The sequence below is a fragment of the Schistocerca americana genome, unplaced genomic scaffold (assembly GCF_021461395.2).
Source record: "Schistocerca americana isolate TAMUIC-IGC-003095 unplaced genomic scaffold, iqSchAmer2.1 HiC_scaffold_446, whole genome shotgun sequence".
NCBI classification, from domain to species: Eukaryota; Metazoa; Arthropoda; class Insecta; order Orthoptera; family Acrididae; genus Schistocerca; species Schistocerca americana.
The window spans coordinates 107,501-115,000 of record NW_025726177.1 but is presented as its reverse complement, the minus strand read 5'-3'; the positions used below and the strand labels follow the sequence as shown (position 1 = coordinate 115,000).

The 7,500-nt window shown below is 55.5% G+C and overlaps 3 non-coding genes across 3 annotated transcripts in view; all 3 read right to left on the bottom strand.

The window, feature by feature from the left end:
* The window catches only part of LOC124583202, a 4,221-nt gene extending 2,796 nt beyond the window's left edge, over positions 1-1,425 (bottom strand). The window contains exon 1 of the ribosomal RNA XR_006974077.1: positions 1-1,425. This exon is cut by the window's left edge and continues 2,796 nt beyond it. This is a non-coding gene — a ribosomal RNA (large subunit ribosomal RNA).
* A 188-nt stretch (positions 1,426-1,613) lies between these two features.
* On the bottom strand, positions 1,614-1,768 carry LOC124583186. The gene has a single exon (XR_006974062.1). It is a non-coding gene; the product is annotated as a 5.8S ribosomal RNA (ribosomal RNA).
* A 351-nt stretch (positions 1,769-2,119) lies between these two features.
* On the bottom strand, positions 2,120-4,029 carry LOC124583196. The gene has a single exon (XR_006974071.1). It is a non-coding gene; the product is annotated as a small subunit ribosomal RNA (ribosomal RNA).
* Between the last annotated feature and the right edge of the window lie 3,471 nt (positions 4,030-7,500).

Here is a 7,500-nt window from a genome sequence, read left to right as displayed (position 1 = left end):
GCGGCTTCAGCATATCAAGCAAGCCGGAGATCTCACCCATTTAAAGTTTGAGAATAGGTTGAGGTCGTTTCGGCCCCAAGGCCTCTAATCATTCGCTTTACCGGATGAGACTCGTACGAGCACCAGCTATCCTGAGGGAAACTTCGGAGGGAACCAGCTACTAGATGGTTCGATTAGTCTTTCGCCCCTATACCCAGCTCCGACGATCGATTTGCACGTCAGAATCGCTACGGACCTCCATCAGGGTTTCCCCTGACTTCGTCCTGGCCAGGCATAGTTCACCATCTTTCGGGTCCCAACGTGTACGCTCTAGGTGCGCCTCACCTCGCAATGAGGACGAGACGCCCCGGGAGTGCGGAGGCCGCCGCCCCGTGAAGGGCGGGGAAGCCCCATCCTCCCTCGGCCCGCGCAAGGCGAGACCTTCACTTTCATTACGCCTTTAGGTTTCGTACAGCCCAATGACTCGCGCACATGTTAGACTCCTTGGTCCGTGTTTCAAGACGGGTCGTGAAATTGTCCAAAGCTGAAGCGCCGCTGACGGGAGCGATTATTCCGCCCGAGAGCATCCCGAGCCAACAGCGGCGCGGGTCCGGGGCCGGGCCAGGTAGGTCCGTCATCCGGGAAGAACCGCGCGCGCTTGCCGGGAGCCCGAGCGCCCAAAGGGGCGAATCGACTCCTCCAGATATACCGCCGGGCAGCCAGCCAGGACACCGGGGCTCTGCCCAACAGACGCGAACCGAGGCCCGCGGAAGGACAGGCTGCGCACCCGGGCCGTAGGCCGGCACCCAGCGGGTCGCGACGTCCTACTAGGGGAGAAGTGCGGCCCACCGCACACCGGAACGGCCCCACCCCGCGGCGAGTGGAAAGGCAACCGGACACGACCCCGCCGCGGATTGCTCCGCGCGGGCGGCCGGCCCCATCTGCCGAGGGCGGAGGCCAGTGGCCGGATGGGCGTGAATCTCACCCGTTCGACCTTTCGGACTTCTCACGTTTACCCCAGAACGGTTTCACGTACTTTTGAACTCTCTCTTCAAAGTTCTTTTCAACTTTCCCTCACGGTACTTGTTCGCTATCGGTCTCGTGGTCATATTTAGTCTCAGATGGAGTTTACCACCCACTTGGAGCTGCACTCTCAAGCAACCCGACTCGAAGGAGAGGTCCCGCCGACGCTCGCACCGGCCGCTACGGGCCTGGCACCCTCTACGGGCCGTGGCCTCATTCAAGTTGGACTTGGGCTCGGCGCGAGGCGTCGGGGTAGTGGACCCTCCCAAACACCACATGCCACGACAGGCGGCAGCCTGCGGGGTTCGGTGCTGGACTCTTCCCTGTTCGCTCGCCGCTACTGGGGGAATCCTTGTTAGTTTCTTTTCCTCCGCTTAGTAATATGCTTAAATTCAGCGGGTAGTCTCGCCTGCTCTGAGGTCGTTGTACGAGGTGTCGCACGCCACACCGCCAGCCGGCTGTGCACGCTACCGAGTAAGTACCGGTATGCGAACCGCCAGGCGACGGGCGCGCATCGCACGTTTAAGGAGGCGCGGCCGGCCCCACAGGCGGCCGCGACGCTCCCAGGTCTGCGAAGCGGGGCAAACGCCGCGCGCTTCAGTATACGTAGCCGACCCTCAGCCAGACGTGGCCCGGGAACGGAATCCATGGACCGCAATGTGCGTTCGAAACGTCGATGTTCATGTGTCCTGCAGTTCACATGTCGACGCGCAATTTGCTGCGTTCTTCATCGACCCACGAGCCGAGTGATCCACCGTCCTGGGTGATCTTTTCTTAGTTTACACTGTCTCTTTCAAGACAGTTGCATAGGCGGGACGTAGGCGTGTGGCGGCCCCTGTTCAAGCGTTCTGTGTCCAACGGCCTCACGGCCGATGGGCGTCGTACGGCTCCACACCGGAGCGGACAGGCAGTCGGGCGAAAGTCATTCAAAACCGGCGCCAGGCGCCAGGTGCCGCAGGCCAGCCGCTCCAGCGCTTCAGCGCTCGTACCACACAACATTGGCGTTAGTTTTGAGAAGCACGCGTGGTTCCGCACGCGGCGCACGGCTACTGCGAGCCGTACAGGTAGCGTGTTGCGCGACACGACACGCACATCGAAAGACATGCAGTCTAGTCGGTAATGATCCTTCCGCAGGTTCACCTACGGAAACCTTGTTACGACTTTTACTTCCTCTAAATGATCAAGTTTGGTCATCTTTCCGGTAGCATCGGCAACGACAGAGTCAATGCCGCGTACCAGTCCGAAGACCTCACTAAATCATTCAATCGGTAGTAGCGACGGGCGGTGTGTACAAAGGGCAGGGACGTAATCAACGCGAGCTTATGACTCGCGCTTACTGGGAATTCCTCGTTCATGGGGAACAATTGCAAGCCCCAATCCCTAGCACGAAGGAGGTTCAGCGGGTTACCCCGACCTTTCGGCCTAGGAAGACACGCTGATTCCTTCAGTGTAGCGCGCGTGCGGCCCAGAACATCTAAGGGCATCACAGACCTGTTATTGCTCAATCTCGTGCGGCTAGAAGCCGCCTGTCCCTCTAAGAAGAAAAGTAATCGCTGACAGCACGAAGGATGTCACGCGACTAGTTAGCAGGCTAGAGTCTCGTTCGTTATCGGAATTAACCAGACAAATCGCTCCACCAACTAAGAACGGCCATGCACCACCACCCACCGAATCAAGAAAGAGCTATCAATCTGTCAATCCTTCCGGTGTCCGGGCCTGGTGAGGTTTCCCGTGTTGAGTCAAATTAAGCCGCAGGCTCCACTCCTGGTGGTGCCCTTCCGTCAATTCCTTTAAGTTTCAGCTTTGCAACCATACTTCCCCCGGAACCCAAAAGCTTTGGTTTCCCGGAGGCTGCCCGCCGAGTCATCGGAGGAACTGCGGCGGATCGCTGGCTGGCATCGTTTATGGTTAGAACTAGGGCGGTATCTGATCGCCTTCGAACCTCTAACTTTCGTTCTTGATTAATGAAAACATACTTGGCAAATGCTTTCGCTTCTGTTCGTCTTGCGACGATCCAAGAATTTCACCTCTAACGTCGCAATACGAATGCCCCCGCCTGTCCCTATTAATCATTACCTCGGGTTCCGAAAACCAACAAAATAGAACCGAGGTCCTATTCCATTATTCCATGCACACAGTATTCAGGCGGGCTTGCCTGCTTTAAGCACTCTAATTTGTTCAAAGTAAACGTGCCGGCCCACCGAGACACTCACTCAAGAGCACCCTGGTAGGATTGCAACGGGGTCCGCCTCGGGACGCACGAGCACGCACGAGGCGCGTCGCACGCCTTCAGCTCGCCCCACCGGCAGGACGTCCCACGATACATGCCAGTTAAACACCGACGGGCGGTGAACCAACAGCGTGGGACACAAATCCAACTACGAGCTTTTTAACCGCAACAACTTTAATATACGCTATTGGAGCTGGAATTACCGCGGCTGCTGGCACCAGACTTGCCCTCCAATAGATACTCGTTAAAGGATTTAAAGTGTACTCATTCCGATTACGGGGCCTCGGATGAGTCCCGTATCGTTATTTTTCGTCACTACCTCCCCGTGCCGGGAGTGGGTAATTTGCGCGCCTGCTGCCTTCCTTGGATGTGGTAGCCGTTTCTCAGGCTCCCTCTCCGGAATCGAACCCTGATTCCCCGTTACCCGTTACAACCATGGTAGGCGCAGAACCTACCATCGACAGTTGATAAGGCAGACATTTGAAAGATGCGTCGCCGGTACGAGGACCGTGCGATCAGCCCAAAGTTATTCAGAGTCACCAAGGCAAACGGACCGGACGAGCCGACCGATTGGTTTTGATCTAATAAAAGCGTCCCTTCCATCTCTGGTCGGGACTCTGTTTGCATGTATTAGCTCTAGAATTACCACAGTTATCCAAGTAACGTGGGTACGATCTAAGGAACCATAACTGATTTAATGAGCCATTCGCGGTTTCACCTTAATGCGGCTTGTACTGAGACATGCATGGCTTAATCTTTGAGACAAGCATATGACTACTGGCAGGATCAACCAGGGAGCTGCGTCAACTAGAGCTGAGCAGCCGGCCGCCCGGGAGTGTGTCCCGGGGGCCCGCGCGAACACGCAAGCGTCCGCTCAATTATTCTGCAAACAGGAGGAGGCTGAGCTCCCCTGCACAATACACCTCGAAACCCTCTCAGGTCCCGGCGGCGCGCAGCGCCGTCCTAAGTACTTGGTCGGGTTCGAGAGAGGCGCAATCGCCCGGAGTTTGGCGAGTAGACGCTTTAGGTGCGACCACCCGTGCTCCCAACTGAGCTTGCCGCTGCCGACAGAGGCCCGGGAGCGTGCTGTCGTGGCATTGCCGGCGGGAGACAACACGCGCCACCTACGGTGGCCGGCAGCTCCAACGCCAGCGCCACAGAAGGACAAAAGCCCCACTTGGGTGCCGAAGCGAACTCTCCCAGCACAGCGCACGCGCCAACACGTCCGCACAGCTGCGATACAATCCACCTGCGAGAACCGCAGAGGCGACCGAGCAGCAGACGGCGTCGCGGCGCCGAGCGCCGGGCGGCGGCGCATCCTCAGCGCACACAGTCCTCAATCGGACCAGCACACTGCAGATGTCCACCGCGCTTCGCACCGGGCCCGCGAGGACCTACTTTGGCCGCACGGCGCCGCGTGCAGGGTGCGCCGGCGCGCAGCTGCGCCGCCTGCCGCCTCCGTCGGCCGGCGCGCCTGCCACTGGCCGCCCCCACCAGCCGGCTGTAGCGCGTGCGCCCACGCACCGCGCGGCCAGCACGCCGGAAGGCCCCCCCTCACCGGCCGGGGACGGTCCCACCCAGCCACCGCCGCGTATCGCTTCACACCCACATGCCATTCACGTTCGTGGGCATGGTGGGTATCGCTGAAACAACCGGTTGGTAGCTCAACCGATCGTCGCCATCACTGATTCACCTCTAGCGAGAACAACCGCACCACAACGGTTTACCAGTTCTTCATTTGCGTAACGTCACCAGCAAACGTAGACGTCCATCGCCATTTGCAAATTCAACGATTGTTGCATGCCTGTGTCAGGTGTCACGACACACTATGTCTGCCCACATACACGCAACAACATGTGCACGCTTCGCGAACACGTGGAAGGTGGCCCCCGTACGTATGCGATGTCCATTGCGCGAACGACTGTCAACCGGCCTCTGTCGCATGTCGCAGATGTGGAACGCAGTGCACCATGCTATCACGGTGTGTGAGAAGAGACGACTACGTCTGACAACACGCGCCACTACATCAACAGACGGCTCATGCTGATCGCCATCCACGGCATACCATACTGCAATCCAGCTCTTATAGGGAGACGACACGTAGCTGAGTGCACAATATTTGGACCGTATGGTTCGCCGTTGTTGGCGCAGTCGTGGTACGGTCACACATGTACCACGATGTATCATTCAGTACATGAGGACCAATGTGCGGTACAGTGTGTGATTTGGACGTACAACATCAGCGGACAGTTGCCACAAGCCGTACCACAACGTAGGCTGTGCTTCGCCATGCGAATGCCAATGAACAACTGCGAAGGGCATTGAGCATGTACGTCCTGCCGCCATCCGCATTACAGTGTATAGCTGCAAGGTGTTTAACATGAAGCGATACTCTGGGGACCGGGCAGTGCGAGTAGCAAACTATATTGCGGGGGTTGCAGTTAGGCAACACTACACTAATTTAACGCGTCGTATGACAATTACAGAGCAGGTTAAGGCCCAACGTGTGTTGGGTTAAGGCCCAACGTGTGTTGGGTTAAGGCCCAACGTGTGTTGGGTTAAGGCCCAACGTGTGTTGGGTTAAGGCCCAACGTGTGTTGGGTTAAGGCCCAACGTGTGTTGGGTTAAGGCCCAACGTGTGTTGGGTTAAGGCCCAACGTGTGTTGGGTTAAGGCCCAACGTGTGTTGGGTTAAGGCCCAACGTGTGTTGGGTTAAGGCCCAACGTGTGTTGGGTTAAGGCCCAACGTGTGTTGGGTTAAGGCCCAACGTGTGTTGGGTTAAGGCCCAACGTGTGTTGGGTTAAGGCCCAACGTGTGTTGGGTTAAGGCCCAACGTGTGTTGGGTTAAGGCCCAACGTGTGTTGGGTTAAGGCCCAACGTGTGTTGGGTTAAGGCCCAACGTGTGTTGGGTTAAGGCCCAACGTGTGTTGGGTTAAGGCCCAACGTGTGTTGGGTTAAGGCGCAACATAGGTTAGGTTAAGGCGCAACATAGGTTAGGTTAAGGCGCAACATAGGTTAGGTTAAGGCGCAACATAGGTTAGGTTAAGGCGCAACATAGGTTAGGTTAAGGCGCAACATAGGTTAGGTTAAGGCGCAACATAGGTTAGGTTACGGCGCAACATAGGTTAGGTTAAGGCGCAACATAGGTTAGGTTAAGGCGCAACATAGGTTAGGTTACGGCGCAACATAGGTTAGGTTAAGGCGCAACATAGGTTAGGTTAAGGCGCAACATAGGTTAGGTTAAGGCGCAACATAGGTTAGGTTAAGGCGCAACATAGGTTAGGTTAAGGCGCAACATAGGTTAGGTTAAGGCGCAACATAGGTTAGGTTAAGGCGCAACATAGGTTAGGTTACGGCGCAACATAGGTTAGGTTAAGGCGCAACATAGGTTAGGTTAAGGCGCAACATAGGTTAGGTTAAGGCGCAACATAGGTTAGGTTAAGGCGCAACATAGGTTAGGTTACGGCGCAACATAGGTTAGGTTACGGCGCAACATAGGTTAGGTTAAGGCGCAACATAGGTTAGGTTAAGGCGCAACATAGGTTAGGTTAAGGCGCAACATAGGTTAGGTTAAGGCGCAACATAGGTTAGGTTAAGGCGCAACATAGGTTAGGTTAAGGCGCAACATAGGTTAGGTTAAGGCGCAACATAGGTTAGGTTAAGGCGCAACATGGGTTAGGTTAAGGCGCAACATGGGTTAGGTTAAGGCGCAACATGGGTTAGGTTAAGGCGCAACATGGGTTAGGTTAAGGCGCAACATGGGTTAGGTTAAGGCGCAACATGGGTTAGGTTAAGGCGCAACATGGGTTAGGTTAAGGCGCAACATGGGTTAGGTTAAGGCGCAACATGGGTTAGGTTAAGGCGCAACATGGGTTAGGTTAAGGCGCAACATGGGTTAGGTTAAGGCGCAACATGGGTTAGGTTAAGGCGCAACATGGGTTAGGTTAAGGTACAATATGGGTTAGGTTAAGGTACAATATGGGTTAGGTTAAGGTACAATATGGGTTAGGTTAAGGTACAATATGGGTTAGGTTAAGGTACAATATGGGTTAGGTTAAGGTACAATATGGGTTAGGTTAAGGTACAATATGGGTTAGGTTAAGGTACAATATGGGTTAGGTTAAGGTACAATACGGGTTAGGTTAAGGTACAATACGGGTTAGGTTAAGGTACAATACGGGTTAGGTTAAGGTACAATACGGGTTAGGTTAAGGTACAATACGGGTTAGGTTAAGGTACAATACGGGTTAGGTTAAGGTACAATACGG